Below are 20353 nucleotides of genomic sequence, written 5' to 3'. Positions count from 1 at the left end.
TAGTAGTCCCTCTACCCTCTAAAACAATTGGTACTTGACAAGTGTCTGTTTTGTAGTGTAAGAAACACTAAATATTTATCTTTTCTGTCAAACACGGTAAAGCTTTGATTCAAGACAAGGAATTCACCCCTACCCATAAAACCTTTATGCAAATGTTTTAATGACCCTCCACCTGGTAAAGCTTTTGTTTACACCAAGACCCTGCTGCATTCTCAGAACCTGTGACCAACCCCTTCCTGTTTTCCCTCCTTCCCTTTGAACTGATTCTTTTTAAGTTAGCCAGTCATGAAAGACTGAGGTCAGACCCCAGGCAAGAGAGAACAAACAGCCACCACCTGCATTGGAATGAAAACCAAGAGCACTCCCTGCCTTGGAGTGCTCCCTCTTCTCATTTTGTGGGTAGTGCTCCCTCTTGACCAAGAGTCAACATTTGTCTCGCTGAGGTCCTTTCACTTTGGGTGTCCCTTCTTGTGACACCAAGATTATTTCTAACAGTAGTCACCTGCCGTCTGTGTCAGAGTCTGTTAATATACTGCTGGACACTGACTGCTGGTACGGACAGTACTCAACCCACAGGGACGGATTGGAGACAGCACCTGGAACTTCAGCTTAACAAATGAAAATACAACCCCCATCTGTCCTGAACACTGCAAACATGTCCACTTAAAGAAGAAAAGCAACAGGAACAGAAGGAAAAGCCGAAACAACAACTGACTCCACCTTCACTAACTAACTGGCCCTAGACGGGCAGAAACAAAAGTAATATGAAAAACCAAGACGGCATTTCTCCTTCCCAAATTACCAGCTGGATCCTCAAAGAAAACAACGTGGACAAAGTTCCAGAGGCAGAATTCAGAAGTCATATAAATGCGATCAAACAACTAAAAGAAGACATGACTATTTTCCAAGAGAACACAGATAGCTGAATGAAAACATCGAAGTTAATCTATGGTATGAAAATAAAACTAAAAAATGAGAGAGAAATACTAACTACAGGAAGAGGAGGAAGCCCTTAGTTGAATAAAGTCCTGAGTGAATTTGTATCGCTGACATGGACATGGTTGTATCAAGGATCCCAATACCTCAGCACCATGGGAGTGGCAGAGCCTTTCCCAGGCGAGGCTCAGAGGGATGGCAAAACTTTCCTCAGGAGCCAAGTGCAAACAAGTGAGTAATGTGTACAAAAACTAACAACTGCAACATCTTCTTCCCAGATCTGTGTGGCCGGAGGACACTTGCCTATGGAGGTCAGCTAACTCCTCCCCCTGTGCGATACACAATAAACACATGGAGGCTCTGGGTCATGGTGGTAGTAGTGCCATGCCAATGGAGTGGGCACAGTCTACCTGACCCGTTTTTTTTTTTTTTTCTTCAACACCTCTAGTTAGGGTTCTAGGACTAAACCATGTGGGTTTGAAGAAGGCGACTGAAGAAAATCTAAACCAAAGTCATGACAGAAATGAAAAACAGTAAGACTGTCAGCTTCCCGAATAGAATAGATCACGTGGAAGAAAGAATATCAGTGTATGAAGACAAAATACAGGAATTGAATGGTTCAGTCAAGCTCAATCAGTGTTTTATCAAACCAGTGTACAAAAGCATTATCCCACAGCAGGAAAAACCCAAATGATCCGAAGAGGCTCATTAAACGAAAGGGGATTCAGAAAGCCCCAAACACTACAAAATGGACAAAATGACAGGAAGCAATGCACAGCTCTCCGTAATAACTCTGAATATAAATGTTCTCAATTCACCATCAAAAGACACGGACTAGGAGACTGGTTTAGAACACAGAATCTCTCCTTTTTCGTCTTCAAGAAACACGTCAAAGATAAACGCTATTTAAAGGAGAGGGTGGGAGTGGTACAATCAAATGGAAGCAGGAAACACACAGGTGCTGCTATTATAATAATGGGCAAAAGAGGATTCAGCCCAAATCTTGTCATAAGGAATGAAAGAGTTATTTTATACTGATTCAAGAATAAATTACATTTCTAAATACATATGATCTGAATATAGACTCACCTAACTTCACAAGGCAATCACTATTCAGTTTCAAATCACACATTAATGCCAACGAAGTATAAGTGGATAACTTCAGTATTACACTGTCATCATTAAAAAGATCAAATGTACACAAAAGAAATAAACACTGGAATTAAATGACATCATAAGTCAAATGTACTTAACTGACATCTACGGTTCTGTCAATATACCAAAGAAAGAGCACACACCTTTGATCTCTGCATTTGAGGCTAGCCTGGTCTACAGAGGTAGTTCCAAGACAGCCAGGGCTACACAGAGAAACCATGTCTTGAACACTCCTCCACTGTTGGTGGGAGTGCAAATTTGTACAACCACTGTGGAAATCAGTATGGCGGTTTCTCAGAAAATTGGGAATTGATCTACCTCAAGACCCAGCCACACCACTCTTGAGCAAATACCCAAGGAATGCTCAATCATACCACAAGGACACCTGTTCAACTATGTTCACAGCAGCATTATTAGTAATAGCCAGAACCTGGAAACAACCTAAATGCCCATCAATAACAACAAACAAATAAACAAACAAAACCACAAAAAAAGAAGCCCTGTCTTGATAAAAGGAAAAATTTAAACAATATCCTTAATTCTATCTGATCAGAATGGGATAAGGCTGGAAATCAGCAAGAGAAGCTACAGAAAATATAGAAACTCATGGAGATTAAATTACACACAATTAGCCAGTCATGGTAGCACATACCTTTAATTCCTACACTCAGGAGGCAGAGGGGAGTGGATCTCTATGAGTTACAGGCCAGCCTGATCTATATCGTAAGTTTCTGGATAGCCAGGGCTACACAGAAAGACCCTGTCTCAAAAAAAATAAAAATAAAAAAATTTTAAAAATTAAAAAAAAAAACCCACCCTATTGATGAATGAGTCATTAAAGGAATCAAAAAAGAAAAAAAATTAAATCCCTCTAGTTAAACAGCACAGAGAATCAGTGAAACAAAGACTTGGTTCTTTGAAAAGATAAACAAAAGTCAACAAACCCTTACCCTAATCAACCAAAAGAAGGGGGTGGTGGTGGACCCAAATTAATAATTTTTAAGATGAAAAGGAGACATTATAATAAATACCGGGGAAATTCATAAACTCATAAGCAAATGCTTTAAATTTTATTTTCTACTGATTTGGAAAATCTAAGAGAAACAAGTGAACTCTAGATGCAAATGGCCCTCCAAAGTCAAAATGAGACAAACTGAATAATATAAACAGATCTATAACATCTAAAGACATAGAATCAGTAATTAAAATTCCAAGTCTGTGGTAACCAGATGACCTCCAGAGCAGGAAAGGGTCAACTGGAAGAGGGAAGAGCTAAGTGGCAAGCACACTATGTGGCAGGTTAGTAGCTCTGCCCATATCAGGATATCCTAGGGCTCCATCTACTGGCCACCCCACTCAGTCTGATGGAACTCAATCTCTGGGAACCTCCTAAGTGGCTAGCCTATATATGTCCCTGAGGGCCACGTCCAACCTGCAGAATGGGGGGTCCACTGGCAGTATGAATCTCCCTCTTTTTCTCATGAGGAAGGTCAACCTCCATCTAAGCACTTGAAGCCCAGATCAAATCGGAGAAAAGAACCAGGCGGTGGTGTCGCACACCTTTAATCCCAGCACTCAGGAGGCCAGTCATCCTGGTCTAAAGAGTGAATTCCAGGACACCAGGACTACATGGAGAAACTCTGTTGTTTAAAAAACAAACAAACAAAAAAACAAACAAAACAAACAACAACCCCCCCCCAACCCCGAAAACCCCAACCAAACAAAAATCCAAAACATAAACCTACCAAACTAAGCAAACAAAAAAAACACCCGAAAAAGGACAAACGCCTTTTCATCATTCCTGAACCATGAGTAGCCCAACAAGGAATGACGTCTGAGGTCTTGCTCCCCTTGAATGATCTGACCCTGTGGCTTATACTGAATCTCGTGATGACCATCTCCAGGGATGAGCCTTGGGTAAACCTAGATGTGACAGGGATCAAAACTACATTATGAGGAATAGCTTTTCCTGCTTAGACCACTGATTCTGGTTTGATCTTTGGGTTTCTGGTTCTCTTCACTGCCAACAATGCAAACTGAACCAGCCCATGTAATACCCACGCCTGCACCCCTCTTCATCTGTGTGCTAAACAGCTTTTCACCCTTTCCTTTCTGTCCCTTTTAGCTTCCCCATTCTCTTCCTGATTGGGGCATCGTGTTTAAACCCAGACACATTTAAGGCTTTTTGAGAGTTAATAGGCGCTTTTGGCACTCCTAAAGTCAGCAGCAGTGGGAGGGGCCAGAGACAGGCTGCCTGTGGCCACCTGCAGCAGCAGTCTGAGACTTGTCGGAGATATCCACTCAGATGAGGAAATGACTCCTGATTTTGCCAGCGACGAGACTTTTAGAACAAGCCAATATGAACAGAGTTAGATTTTATTAGAATGAGAGTTTAACACAGATTTAAGATTATTCATAGAGGAAGCTCTCAGGGAAAGGATGAGACCAATCAAGTACGGTGTGACCTTCTCAAAGAGAACAGGCACATGTTAGCAGCGGCAATATATAGGACTTTTGGTAGCTTTCAAAGTAAGTCCCAAAGAGTTTGTAAGGACCTGGTCCACAGATGGTGGTAGTTTAAGGTATGTCATCATGAGCCTCACAGAGGTCATAGAGTCTGGATCCCTTCTGGGAAATTCCAGTGTGCCAGCTCCAAAAGCAGAATTAATTGCCCTCACCTGGGCTCTCCAGCTAGGGACATTTTCTACAGGCTCATTGCTCTTGATCTCCAAGTTGCCCTTAATAACCAGCCCCTCCCTTACCCCTTTCGGGATCTCTTGACCTAAGGGGGGTGTTATATGCCTCCTAATGGGACTAGCATTGTGACAGGCAAAGGAACTGGAATAAACCAGCTCAGATTGGCTTCTGTTGTGTAGCGATTTTTTCTCAGATAAAATCTTCCACCTCCGAAGGAAGCTCCTTTAGACACAGGAGTGTTCTAAAGGGAAGGGAAACTACACTATAGGGAAGCTGCTTATATTCAGGAAGCAGTTTTAGGAAGTCCCTGAAACTGACCAAATCCACTAGACCTCTTCCCGGAGTGAAAATAAGCTGTAAGTACTGTGGAAAAACAGCACCAGACAAATTGAGCTGCCTATTGAGTGCTCCAGATTCTGGGGTGGGCTTTGGTGATGCAGCTACTTATGTGTCATTTCTGCTATTGTAAGTAACCCCTCGCCCATATTCCTATAAGTAACCCCAGTAAAGCTCACTGATTCACCGAGTTGGACTTTGGTGGTGTCCATACTTTGGTAGGTTAGACATTTGTTCATGCCTCATAGTGAGAATGGTGTCACAGGCAGCTTCTTAGGCTTATCATAACTTATAGGCCGAAATAGCTATGAAATTAGACTACATCTCAGTGGCCCCCGAGGCCCTTGAGGATCCCTCCTCTAGCTTCAGCAGTACTCCCCAACTGCCATGATCTTGACATGCTGCAGAGGCCCAGGCAGATACCTGATTGACCCTGGGAGAAGGCTGCATCTGTGCCTGTCAGCTGGGGATAGCATGAGATGCTAAAAGGCTGTCAGAAGAGACACCTGACTTAAGACAAAGTATCTCTGAGGGATGGCTCCTCAGAAGGGCATACAGGAGCTTGCTTTTCTGGCTACTCTCTCTTGGTCTGTCTATTGGCTTAAGTCTCCTTTTCAGCTCTGCCTTATATTCCCTTTCATATAATTGCATCTTCCAGACTGTAGGCCCCCGAGCTCCGGCTGTATCAATGTCACTATTGACATTGGTACCTGTCTCCGACCACTAAGGACCTTGTGGTGGTTTGAATGAGCCTCCCCTAGGCTTGTGACAGGGCAAGACAGAGCTTCCTTCATCTTACACTCTTGCTAAGGTCACTTTAGGTTTAACTAGAATCTGATCTTCTTGATGGAGGAGCCTGTGGAAAACTACCCAAATCTGTTCTAGAAAGCTGAGGTCAAGCTGCTCCAGATAACTTAGCTTCTGTTAAACTGCTTGCTTCCATAAAACCTCCCCCTGCAGCTAATCAGTGAAATACCAGGATGTGGGCTTTGCCTTTTAAAATTCCTTACTCTAAACACTAGGCACTACACGTGGGTGCAAAATACTTGGAAGTAGTCCTACTGATAGGAGTGAAGACTTCCGATTGGCTGTCAACTGTCTGAGTGGTCATGTCTGGTGGGCTCTTCGTAACAGGCTTATGTATTTGAATGTTTGGTTCCCAGTGCTTAGGATTCGAGAGTGTGGCTTTGTCGGAAGAAGAGTACTACTGAGGTGGGCTTAGAAATTCAAAGGCCTACACGAGGCAGGCCTAGTCTCCTCTCTCTCTCTCTCTCTCTCTCTCTCTCTCTCTCTCACACACACACACACACACACACACACACACACACACACACCTCTCATCCCTCTCTCTATCTCTCTCTCTCTGCCTAAAACTTTCAAATCAGATGTGAGCTCTCAGCTATTGCTCCAGTGCCTACCACCATGCTTTCTGCCATGATGACCGTGGACTAACCGTCTGATACTGTAAGCAAGCCTCCAATTAAATGCTTTCTCTTATAAATTGCCTTGGTCCCGATGCCTTCTCACAGCCGTAGAACAGTAAGTAAGACAGACCTCTTGACCTCCAAGCGATGTCACAGTCTGGCCTTGAACCTCTTATAGTAACAATTCTCTCCACTCTCCAAAATGCCACTGGAACCTTTTATGCTTTATCATCCTATAACAGTCTGGCAAATCAGCAATGCTGCTACCTACCCTCAGGTCCCTTCTCAGCTCTTATGAAACTCCAGAAGATGATGTTTGCTTCTTGTTGGTGATTTGTCCTTGCTGATGTGTCAGAGAAGGTGGAAGTAGGAAGTAGAGCCAAAAGAGCCAGAAAATAAAAGCCAAAATTCTCACACTTTAACAGTATGACCTGACCTCTTGGAACCTTATTTTAGTGACTTCTGATGTCTTGTATAAACATATAGAGTCTAACTCCTAATGACCCTGGGCCTTACCCCAAAGAGCCAACCCCAGGAGAGACAATTGATGCTACAAAACCTACTATTCAACAAGATCCTGAGATGCTCAGTTCTCTGTTCAGATATGGACCCCATACAAATGGTACACAAGAACAAACTGATTTCACTTAACTGCATAAAACATCTCCCATTCCCAAAGGGAGGAAATGAAATGTAAATATCAGGACAAGGAGAAAATGACATAAAATTTTACTAGTAAAGCGTTGCCACTAAGGGATGGGATATAGCTCAGTATTAAACTGAGACCCTGAGTTCATTCCTTGGAAGGCTGAGACAAAAAAAAAAAAAAGTCATGAATCTGAAGCTAGCTTAGACTACAGGGTGAGTGTAGCAGGAATCTTAAAGAGTCTTATTAATAAAACAAACTCAGGGCCTGGTATTGCAGTGAACACTGGAAGATCAGAGAAGCAGAACAAGCCACAGCAACCTCACCTTGCCAGTTCCTCAGCTGATCCTGTTTCCTCAGACTGGAAGCCTCTGAGTCCTTACCCAAATGGATCTCAGCTGAACTGCTGCTCTAAAGCCTAAAAGCTTAACCAGGCAAATGCTCCTAGTTTCTGGTCTTCACGCCTTATATATCTTTCTGCTTTCTACCATCACTCCCTGGGATTAAAGGCTCATTACTTGGCATTAAAGGCGTGTGTCACCACGCCTGGCTGTTTCCAATGTGGCCTTGAACTCACAGAGATCCAGACAGATTTCTGTCTCTGGAATGCTAGGATTAAAGACGTGAGTGCCACCATTTTCTAGCCTCTGTAACTAGTGGCTGTTCTGTGCTCTGACCCCAGATAAGTTTATTAGATTGCACCATATTTTGGGGAACACAATACCACCACAGGTGAGAGCCTGTCTCACTTTGCTTCCCTATCCATCCCAAGGTCATTTTCATATGTGTTTTCTAAGTTCTTATGTTATTTCCCTGAAGGGAAATGTGTTACAAACCAAAAATCTTCACCTTAAAATGCAAAGATGCTATACAAACAGCTGACCGAGTATTCGGTTCCCTCTTTCCCTTCCTAATATGATTTTGTTTTGTTTTTCGAGATAGAGTTTCTCTGTTTAGCAGCCCTGCTGTCCTGGTTGGCCTTGAACTCATAGAGATCCGCCTGCCTCTGACTCCTGAGTGTTGGGGTCAAAGGGGTGTGCCACCATGCCCAGCTCCTATTGTGATCTTGAAAATGCCCACAGACTAGCCCTTGCTACAAATGACATCTGTGACATTACTCACAACCATGGTTCTAGCGCTGGTACCCAGAGTTTACTTTTATCAGAAGAAGAGTACCTGAGTACTGATTCGGTAATGTAAAGAGAATATTTGCAAAGCCACACCTTATTTCTATAGAGATGGCAGGTGACCCAGACCCCTGTGTGTCTCTCATCCATAAACCCCCTCCGCAGTCCCCAGAGGTAAGCACTATCTTGACACTGCCCAGAATCTCATTCTTTGTTCATTTATAGTTATAGCATCTACATATGTGTTAACAAATACAGAAGACTGGTATGGTGTTGAACTTGGTGTAAGGAAACAAGTCTTCCAGATGATATGGATTCTTTGATTTTGTGTGTTCTTTATTGAATCATGGCCCTGAGCATGTATGAGAGTGTATGTATGAGCATGATAACCATTGAACCAGACTCCAGCACTGTGTTCTTTTTTTTGTATTGTGTTTCACTTCTTGTGATTCACTTTAATACTCATCCATATTGTTGCATGTCATTATATCTCATTTCCACCGTTCATGTGGCCTTATTTCATTGACTGGGCCAGACTCCTTCCTTCTTTCTTTCCTTCTTTCCTTCCTTCCTTCCTTCCTTCCTTCCTTCCTTCTTTCTTTCTTTCTTTCTTTCTTTCTTTCTTTCTTCCTTTCTTGCTTCCTTTCCTTCTTCCTTCCTTCCTTCCTTTCTTCCTTCCTTCCTTCCTTCCTTCCTTCCTTTCTTTTTGTTTGATGATCATTGATGTTTTGCCTGCATGTATGTCTCTATGAGGGTGTCAGAAGCTCTGAAACAGTAAGTTCAGACAGGTGTGAGCTGCCATATGGGCCCTGGGAACTGAACCCAGTCGAGCAGCCAGTGCTCTTAACCACTGAGCCATCTCTCTAGCCCCCCAAACCAGATTCTTGAATCTGATTTTGCTAGATAATGCCAAACTCTCAAAAAATATTTTTGAAACATTTTACACTAACACCATCAAAGAAAGTGAGTCATACTCCACTTCGTGCTGAGACTTGGCACTATCATCTTTTTTGATCAGTTAATTTGGAGGATGCACAGTGTTTCCTTGATTTTGTATGTGTAGCTCTTTCTTGTAGCACCTTCTCTGGAGTTTTGGTCATTTGGGAGTCTTCTACCACTTTCATCTCTGTGATAAGGGTTATTTTTTCCTTCCTGCTATAGGAAGGGGAAAGCCTTCATGGGAACTGAAGCTCCATTTTCTTGGAGTGGGGGAGGGAGGAGAAGCTGTCCTCTGTTTGCTTTTCCTCAACCACCTTCAGCTCAAAATAGCGTTTATGCCAGAGTGGCATATTCTAGGGTGTCATACTGATTTATTATTGGGCATTGGGCTACTGAACAGTTTTAGTACTATAGAATGCAGCAGTCATTATTTCGGCCTTAGATTTCTTAATCTAGGCCCACAGTTTCAAAATGTAGTCAGACTCTAGTCTATCTTACTCTTCTCAGGTCTGTGCGTCAAGAGCTGCATTCATATTTCTTTCTTTCATCAATGTAATTCTGGGCATGTCAGGCTTATTAAGCTGTGTAGAAGAGCTATACCTTAAGCCATTTTATCTAAGTATCTACGTGAAAGGATCTGTTGAGCAACATATTAATCCACTCTGGGTTACAACAAGCAGGATCGCACTTTGATTTGATCTTACCACAAAGCCACGGTCTAATTAGACTTTATCCCTCAAGTCCTTCTCTACAAACTTGCCTACAAGTCTCCAAATGTGTGGTCTTAATCCCTTCTTGTTCTGACTAAAACTGACTTGATAGACAGGCATGGTGGTGTACAAATTGTAATTCTATCACTAGGGAGATGGAGGCAGGGGAATCAGGAATTTGAGGCCAGGAGATCTTATCTGGAAAAAAAATCAAATCCAAACTAAACCAGACCCAAACAAAACAAAGTGAGCTAGTCTTTGCTAAGGTCATTTCCAAAACAAAACAACCTGAGCTGCTCTTTGCTAAGGTCATTTCCAAAACAAAACAACCTGAGCTGCTCTTTGCTAAGGTCATTTCTTTCTTGCAGTCCTTGTCAACTCCAGTCACGTGAGTTCGATTTCTTACCCTTCTCCAGAGCTGTAACATCATAAAACACAATAGCTGCCTTGTAAGTTATGAGACAAACATAATAAAATTCTTTCCCAGATTTTCAGCCTCCAGTAAATTTCCTCATTGATTACTAACTGGTCCTTAGTTAACACTTAATTCTCACTTTTACTTCAGGTACTGGAGGCCTACAAACTTTGGTAGAAGGTCTACACTGAGCCATTTTAAAGAATGATTCACTGGCCTAGATGAGAGCAGCATTGTCTTTGTTAGAGTTTCTATTGCTGTGATTTAAATTTAAAAAAAAAAAATCGACTTGGGGAGGAAAAGGTTTGTTTCCACTTATAGTCCCGTGTCACACAGCCCATCACTGAAAAAAGTCAGAGCAGGAACTCAAGGCAGGCACTGAAGCAGAAGCCATGGAGGAGTGCTGCTTCTGGGCTTGCTCCCCTTGGCTTGCTCAGTTTATTTTCTTATGCCCTCTGGGGACTACCTGTGTGTTAGGTCTCAACCTGAGACTCTAACACTGCCTATGGGTAGCACTATCTGCAACAGTCTGGGCCCTCCCACTTCAATCATCAATCAAGAAAATTCTCCATGGGCTTGCCCAAGCTCCATCTTATAGAGGCATTTTTTCAATTAAGGTTCTTTTCTCTCGGATGACTCCAGCTTGCGTCAAGTTGACAAACAAACAAACAAATTTAGCCAGCACAAGCATCTTATTTCTAGTTCCAAGAAGTCAAGTTTGGTTGGTTTAAATAGGGTTTAGTGGTCAGGCAAGTAATCCCAGAACTCATGAAGCTGAGATGAGAGGATTGCTAGTTCAAGGCCATCCTGAGCTACACAACACTGAAGGGCAACCTAGATTCCATAGGGAGATCCTGTCTCAAAAAACTAATAAAACAAACAAGCAAAAATCAGAGTTAATAGGGCTGGAGAGATGGCTCAGAGGTTAAGATCACTGACTGCTCTTCCAGAGGTCCTGAATTCAATTCCCAGCAACCACATGGTGGTTCATAACCATCTGTAAATGAGATCTGGCACCCTCTTTTGTATACATAATAAATAAACAAATCTTTTTTAAAAATCAGAGTAAATAATCTCAAATCTTAGTATGCTAGATTTATGTTGGCATCACAAAAACAGCTGAGAAAATTAGCTTTAAGAGAGGAAAGGTTTGCCGGGCGGTGGTGGTGCATGCCTTTAATCCCAGCACTCAGGCAGGCAGATCTCTGTGAGTTCGAGGCCAGCCTGCTTTACAAAGTGAGATCCAGGAAAGGCACAAAGCTACACAGAGAAACCCTGTCTCAAAAAACAAAGAGAGAGAGAGAGAGAGAGAAAGAGAGAGAGAGAGAGAGAGAGAGAGAAGGTTCATTCATGGTTGGTTAGCTTTGGTGTTTTGGGGTCTGTGGCATTAAGGACATGCACTCAATGGCCTAACCTCCTTCTAGTGAGTCCCCATTCCTGAAGGTCTCACAACTTCCCAATAATGCCCAGGCTGAAGACTAAGCTTTTATTCAACACACAAGTCCTGAGGGACATTTAAAATCCACGCCTTAACACTTAGTGCTTAGAGTAAAAACATTTTGTTTCTCATTCTACGTGTTTACTGAAGTTTGGGTGGAGACTCTGATGTGCATTGTCTTCATCTGAGGATGGAAAGTGGACAAAACAGCCATTGTAGGAATGTGACATGTCAGGAGAAAGAGGACACTAGGTGACAGGTGGATTGACTCCTGATGCCTCTGCCAGAAGTGACGTGTCTCATGCCCACTCATACATGGCTGGACCGTATGTAGGGAGTGGAGGAGTACAATCACACCGTGTGCCCAGAGGCACACTAGTGGCACACTTTAAAGCCCTCCTCAACACAGCAAAGGAACAGGAGATTTAGACTTGGTTTAGAAGGACTTTGTTCTAATCTGATTCAGGACCTTCATCTCTAAAAAGGAGAGCGCAATCCTTCATTCAGTGGAAGCTTAAGAAGTTAGTAAGAGCATGCGTGGAGTCACCCAGCCCAGTGGTGTTTTCTTTTTAGCTTCCGTTCACCACCCAGTGACAATGTATCATGGCTTTACTATACTTATGACCAAAGTGTGCATGTTGACTTGGCTGCTACAACTGATGTTAATAACTTCCTCTTACCTTACCATGATACAAGCTTTACAAGGGGACTGCTTCATACGTCTGCTGCATGCCTACTACAGTAGTGAAAACTATGTGTGCTAAAAACATATATTGATAATCTTCTCCTCAAAACTGTTTTACTCCCTGTGGGGGCTGGGGTTAAATCTCAACTGAAGATTTTGATAAATTTCAATCCTCTTTCCTAGAATCTATAAGTTGTTTCCAAATGATTTATTTTATATTCACAATGTCTAGGTGCTATGCAAAGCAGAGGTTACACTCATTTCAGCAATTAATGGGTAGAAACCAGGGATGGCTTTATGAGTTTAATTAATAATTTTCATGGCAGGCAATGATCAATTTTTACTCAATCATCCTTAGGCATGCACAACCCAAGAAATCACTAGCAGGATCTGGGCTGAGAGGAGTGTCAGTGCCTTGCGAGTGTCCTGTTGTCCTCTGGCTCTACCTTCTCTTAAGGCTTTCTAGACAAGCATCTCAGAAGACAGGCTGAAGGTACAGACACGTTAACAAACTCCAAAGCTGAAGCAGCCACGGAAACAATGAGCTCTCAGGACAGATGGGAAAGTGAACGTATAAAAAGGGAAAATCCTAGCAGAGTCAGCTAACATATGAGACTGCAGAAGTCATCGTTTGGCAAGTTTGAGATTAAGAGATTAGATTCTGGGCTTGGAGATGTGACTCGGTGGTCGAGCCATCAGAGACAAAAATAGTAGAAAGATAATAAGATTTTGAGTTTCATAATCACATTCTGACCAAACCCCTTCCAGAAGCATCCTGCTTGTGACCCAAGGGCCACATGCAGCCACAAATAGTATGAATACAGACAGCACAAGCCTAAATATAAAACATTGTTGTTTCTTTTCATGGTTTATTTATTTATTTATTCTCAAGTGTGAAATCTGTGGATTACAGCCATTTCAAAAGGTTGGCCACGCCTGCTGGGAACATTCTTTATCTCCCCAACAGGCTCTTCCAGGGTCAAGGCCAGGACCTTGAACATGCTGGCCAAGCACTCTACAATGAGCTACGTCCCAGCCCTATTTTCTTTTTCTCTAGGGTGGACAACTGTTTTGGTGGGCTGGTGGGTGGGGGCTGGGGATGGAATCCAGGCCCCACACGTGCTCTGAACCCTAGGCCACAAGTGATCCTCTCAGACATCGGATGCAGGCACTGGAGCCCTGGATAGGTAGCTCTTGCTCAGCAATCCTGCTTCAAAATCGGCTCTTAACACCATAGTTGTTTAATAAGAACCGTTTATTGGATGCTTACGGAGGAAAATCAACAAAGTAAATTGTAGACATTACTTATTTCTCACACTGACCCTGCTAGATACTGCTTTTAGTGGAACTCTCAGAGGCTGTGACTTGTCCAGCATAGGGAAGCAGAGTCACTAAGCAGAAGAGTTGGATTCCATCCAAGATCTCACAGTTCATGCTCCAAGCCATAACAGCAGACTCAAGGGATGAAGATTTCTCTTGTCTAGGTATATATCTATGAATGCCCAGAGCACATCTTAACTGAATTAACTCATGGGAAATATTTATGAACTCTCAAGAAGATACCATGTTTGTATAAAGAGGTCTACATTCGGGTATATGAATTCAGGTTTATGGCTGATGACTATGAAGTTAAGGAATCAGGTGGGGATGGTGGTGTGTGTTTCTAGTATTAGCACTTGGGAGTTGGATGCAGGAGTACCACAAGATCACAAGGCCAATCTTAGCTAGACAGTAAAGTGGTGTATAAAAGACAGACAGGAAGGAGGGAAGAAGGAAGGGAGGGCTGAGGAGATGGCTCAGAAGGTAAAATACTTGTGGAAGCTGGACGGTGGTGGCACACCTTTAACCCCAGCACTTGGAGGCAGAGGCAGGCGGATCTCTGTGAGTTCGAGGCCAGCCTGGTCTACACAGAGAGATCCAGGACAGCTAGGGCTGTTGCACAGAGAAATCCTGTCTCCAAAAAACAAAAGAAAACAAAAAATCAACAACTTGTGGAAGCAGGGGGACTAGAGTTTGGATCCCCAGCACTCATGGGGAAATATGCATATGGCTGCTGGCTTCTGTCTCCAGTGTTGATGGATCGGGGTGAGGGGGTGGGAGATGAGAGGATTCCTGGGTCTTGCTGGCCAGCTGGTCTAGCCAATTAGTGAGCCAGGTTTAGTGAGAAACCCTGCCTCAAAAAATAAGATGGACAGAGATAGAGGAAGAATACAGCATCGACCTCTGGTCTCCACATGCACACATGTGCACACACATACATGTACACATGCACACCACCACACATAAGGTGGGGGTGAGGGAGCTGGGCATGTTGGTGCATGCCTGTGAAAGGGAGGTAGGAAGATCAGGAGTTAGCACTGGTTATAGAGAAAGTTCAAAGATAGCTCAGATCCTGTCTCAAACAACAAATAAACAGCCACACTACCTATGTACACTGGAACAGTAAATTGTTCTGAGCAGGACTACTGGATTCATTAAAGTACAGACACTGTACTCTGCCTAGGATTCTACTGGGACACTTAAAGCTCCTGCTGCTCTTGCCAGGGGTCAATGAGCAAAGGAATTGATTTTTTTTTTTTTTTTAATATGAATGGTTGTATTGCCTACCTATACATCTGTGCGCCACATATATGCTGGGTGCCTCTGGAGGCCAGAAGAGGACATTGGATCCCCTAGAACCGGAGTTATAGATGGCTGTGAGCCACTATGGGAGTGCTAGAATGGAATCTGGGTCCTCTGGAATAACACCCAGGACTCTTAACCTCTGAGTCATGTCTCTAGCTCCAGGAATTGAACCTTTAGGACGCTTTTTATTCAGAGAGCCAGCAGTCTGGGTAGATAGCATACAACACCCCAAACTACTGTTTCCAACTCAGTACCAGCCAGGAGGTTGAGCAACAAGTGTGAGAGTCGGCCCACAGCAAGGACAATCACTCCAGAGCTCCTGTGGGATAAGGACACCACAGCAAGGACAATCACTCCAGAGCTCCTGTGGATAGGGTCACCACAGCAAGGACAATCACTCCAGAGCTCCTGTAGATAGGGTCACCACAGCAAGGACAATCACTCCAGAGCTCCTGTGGATAGGGTCACCACAGCAAGGCCAATCACTCCAGAGCTCCTGTGGGGTAGGGTCACCACATCAAGGACAATCACTCCAGAGCTCATTCTTGCCCCTCAGGCCAGGTCAGCAACATATCTGGGACAGCTTTGTTCTTCTCTCACTGTCTCCCTTGGGTTCTTCCTTCATCCTGTGAGGCTCAGGCACTTCTTGAAACACTGAGTCTAGTTGATGACTCTTGGCATTCCCCTCTGGCTCTGGCCTCATCTCCAGTGATTCCTGTTGCGCTTGGTTTGGTATGGTCCCTTGCTTTTTTTTTTTTTTTTTTTTCTTTTAGCACACTGAATATATGATCCTTCTGCCTGGGACAGACACACCGGCCTCTCTCTGTCTTGTCACGTTTCTTCTTTAAAAGGTCCTTGTTAGATGCATTTATTTATTTTTGTGTGCTGGAGTGTTTTACCTGCCTAGATGTCTGTGTGCCACGTGTATGCCTGGTGCCCTCAGAAGTCAGCAGAGGGCCCTGGATCCTCTGGAACTGGAGGTCTAGATGATTGTGAGCCACCACCTGGGTGCTGAGTATGAAACTGGGTCCTCTGGAAGAGCAAGTGCTTCTTAGTGCTTGTCATGTCTTCCCTCAGATGCCGCTTTCTCTGGGAGGTCTTCCAGGATCACCTCTTTCAAACACTAAGGTCCAGCCTTCACGCCTCCCAACAACATTCCTTAAAGGTTTTTTTTTTTTGTTGTGGTGGTGGTTTTGTTTTTCCATTGCGTTGATCATCACCTCACAGCCTGTAGGTCTGAGGTTCCATTTGTAACTTCTCTCACTCCTACCTCACTGTAACACCAACTCCAGGAGGGGAGGAGCCTTTGTGTCTCATCTATCTTGATGGACATCCACACCCAAGACGCAACTCTATTAGAAGAGCCACAGCTTGGTCTTGCTGAATTAAAGGATGGATTCAATCTAGCCAGTGATGTATGGACTGAAGTCCCAGGGTTCCTGCCTAGGCAAGTGGGATTGTCATTTCCTAAGGGGCAGTGTGAGCGGGAAGCACTGATAAACTGCCACCCCTGAGCTGAGGCAGGAGAGTGCTGTTGTTGTTGCTGTTGCTGCTGCTGCTGTTGCTGCTGCTGCTGCTGTTGCTGCTGCTGCTGCACCTGTTTATTCTCTCTGATTCTGGAAACTTTAATAACAGTTACTTGGATTTCTACTTGCTAAAAATTACCTGGAAGTTGAAATCAGAAGGAGGCAATTGCTCTCCCTTGGTTCTGAGCTTCATCTTTGACTGATTTCCTATAGACTCGGTTACTTCCCAACTTAGAAGGGGGTGAGGTTATTTTATAGGTACTAGTATTTGTCTTCAGATTCCCATCTAGTGTGAAAAGATAATCTGGAAGGTTATGGTTTCATGTAGGTCGTTAACCAGTTGTGTCTAGACCGGCAATCTGCCTTTGTTGTCCTTATTGAATTGCTTGAAAACTCAGCTTGCCAAATGGGCTAGAGCTGACTTTAATACTGCTTCTTGCAAAACTACCAGGTGGTGTAAAGTCTTTGCCCTTCTTTTTAAGTTTGCATGACTTAAGAGTCTCCCTTCTTGAAAATAATACTTTAGAATTATTTTCACAAAACTGCAAGTTGCCAGAGAAGATGATTCCTGAGTACTTATTGATCAGTACAATCTTAAGACTCAAGGAGTGCCCTTGTGACTGTAGAACAAATGAGATATACGGTTGCCTATTATTTATTTTATTTTTGGTGGCACAGGGGGTTATCAAACCCAGAGCCTTGTCAAGCAAACACTCTACCACTGAGCGGCCCTAGCTTTTAAAAATAAAGTGTGGCACTCTTATACGTAGGGGACATGTTTCTGATATTTCATATGTGCCTGAAACCAACTGCGGATAATACAAAACCATATATACATTTTTTTCCTGATACATACCTAATATGATAAAGGTTCACTTACTGACACAGTAAGAGATTAATTATTATAAAATAGGTCAATTATAACCACATAGTGCAAGGAAAGTTATGTTAATATGGTCTGATATGTCTTGCTTCACTGTGCTCACCTGCTTTGGATGATAATATGAGACAACACAATAAAATGGGGGGAGGCAAGGCTTAGGCGCTGTAACTGGTGTTAGGTCACTGTGTAAGGGTTTCTTGAAGACAAGTACTGTGACCAAGGGTGAGAGCAGGGTAGTGATACTGGTCAGGCAGGTGCCATTCTTATCCTGGTCCAGAAGCTGGGAATGCCCTTGGTTCATCCTGGCTGGAGACTAGAACAGCGGAAGGAACTCTGGCTTCCTGTCACTCTCTTCTCCTAAATGGACATCACGGGTGTCTAGAAGCCATGATGAGGCGGGCTAGCCAATTCAGACACTCCTATCCCTTTAGTGAACAACTTTGAAATTGGAGCTCTGGGTTTTCATGGTGAAAATTGGTTATACCTACTCTCCAATTTCAGCCCATCTTTTAAATAACCTTAGGGTCTCAACTCTTGAAGAGAGAATGCTGGGTATTTAGATAGGTATAAATAACCTTGGAGGTCATTGAAGAGAAGCACTCCCTCATGATCTGCTTTGGATGCTGCCTCCCATTTCTTTAGTAACCCTAGAAAGGAAAACATCACAACTTACCCTCTTTGGGCCCCTTTCTTAGAAAAAAAAAAGTAATATTTCTGGCCCTTCAAGAGTTAATCCACCCCCCCCCCCCCCCCCCAATGGTTGTGTATGCATTTAATCCCAGCACTTGGGAGGCCGAAGCAGGCAGATCTCTGTGAGGTCTAGACTATCCTGGTCTGCATAGCAGGTTCTAAACTAGGGCTACATAATAAGACCTTATCTCAAAAACCAAAAAAACAACAAAAAGGGTAATCCAGCAAGACCTGTCAATCACCTAGCTAGAAGTCTACCCCTGCCCCTAGGAAAGTTGATTCACTTGAAGATGTGCTATGAAGATGGAATAATAATGCCCTTAAGAGATAATGTGTTTATTTATGCTTGCCAAACGCCCCTCTCCAGTGCAATAGCTTTTGGATGGATGGATCTTCATTGCTAATCACTGCTAAGCCTACCAGGTTGCTTTTTTTTGTTTGTTTTTTTTTTTTTTTTTTGTTTTGTTTTTTCTCTGTGTAGTTCTGGCTGTCTTGGAACTCACTCTGTGATCCTGGCTGACCTCGAACTCAGAGATCTGCCTGCCAGCTTTTTAAGTTCTAAATTTAAAAGTACATTTTTTTTTTCTTTAGCTTTCTCCAAAAGCCTAAGTATGTTTTTCCTGCCCTGCCCACTTTTCCTGACTGTCTAGGCTTCTCTCTGGTTCTCTGAAACTCCTCACTCTCCTGCAGCTGCTTACTGACCCCCCTCTACTGCTGAAAATGCCGGCTTTCCAGACCCCTAACTCAAAAAGCAGGACTTATGCTGCTCCATTTTCTCCTCCCGGCAGCCACAGAGATTTGCAGCTTGCCTGCCTTGTTTTCCTTCCAAACTCTAATAAAATGGTCCTTGAGCTTCCTTTTAAGACTGTTTAAAATTCTTTTATTAAAGAGACTAATAACTCATGAAAGGGAACCCTGAATTCCTTGGTAAAACCATGACCTGGAGTCAATTTGCTAGGTAAGTTGAGCTAAGTGACTGACAAGTGGGTCGTACATTGTGGTGTACCTGACAAATGGTTCACATCCAGGGTGGGATGAGGCAAGACTGCATCATACTACTCAGAGAGTCACGCAATGGAAAGCTCACAGATTATTATTGTGGAGTACATTTTTTGTATTACATATTTTTGAACAGTGGGTTACTTTAGGTAACTGAAAACGTGGAGGGCAAAATCTTGGATAAGGGAGGATTACCACATCAGGAAGAGAGCATTCTTTTTTTTTTTTAAAGATTTATTTATTTATTATGTATACAGAAGAGGGTGCCAGATCTCATTACAGATGGTTCTATGTGGGTGCTGGGAATTGAACTCAGGACCTCTGGAAGGGCAGTTGGTGCTCTTAACCTCTGAGCCATCTCTCCAGCCCGAGAGCATTCTTAAAATATTTTTATTTATTATTATGTTTGTGTGCATAGTACAGTGCATATGTAGGAGAGGATAACCTTGTGGAGTCAGTCTCGGTTCCTACCTTTACATGGGTGGGTTCTGCGGATCGAACTCATGTTGCCAGGCTTCATGGCAAGCACCTTTACCTTCTGAATCACCTCATCGGCCCATTTCTTGAGACTTGATACTGTAATGGACATGTATAAACTTACTAAGAGAACCCCCATTTCTGCTAGCTTTCCTCAGTACACTTTCTAGTCACTGTGCCAGGAGTTACTGCCTCAGAGCAAAGCCCGATTGTCTTTCATGTCCCCTGTCACTCATTGCTCCTTGTGTATGGCAGAGAACGTTTTGGACCTAACCACCATCTTCCTTCTCAAGATTACTGTGAATATGTAGAACTATTATACATACTTATCCTGGTAATCTGTTTGATGTTGCTTTAATTCTTAAGAGAGTCATAGAACCTAAGAGAACAGAAGGGAAGTTTTCTTCCCTACATTAGCTTGGATGCTAGCTTTTGGCAGCTGCTATATAAATTCTGTTATAAATTTCCTGGCTTAAGTTGACACAAATTTCTGTAGGTTAGAAATTTCACTGGGTGAAAGTCAATGTGTTAGGAAGGCTGTGTTCTTTTTGGTCAGAGCTTGGGAAGGATTGATTCATTTAATTATTTTTTCCTAGCTTCCAGAGCAGTGGTTCTCAACCTTCCTGATGCTGTGACCCTTTAATA

This window comes from Onychomys torridus, chromosome 3 (assembly GCF_903995425.1).
Source record: "Onychomys torridus chromosome 3, mOncTor1.1, whole genome shotgun sequence".
Taxonomy (NCBI): domain Eukaryota; kingdom Metazoa; phylum Chordata; class Mammalia; order Rodentia; family Cricetidae; genus Onychomys; species Onychomys torridus.
Note: the sequence above shows the minus strand (reverse complement) of the source record.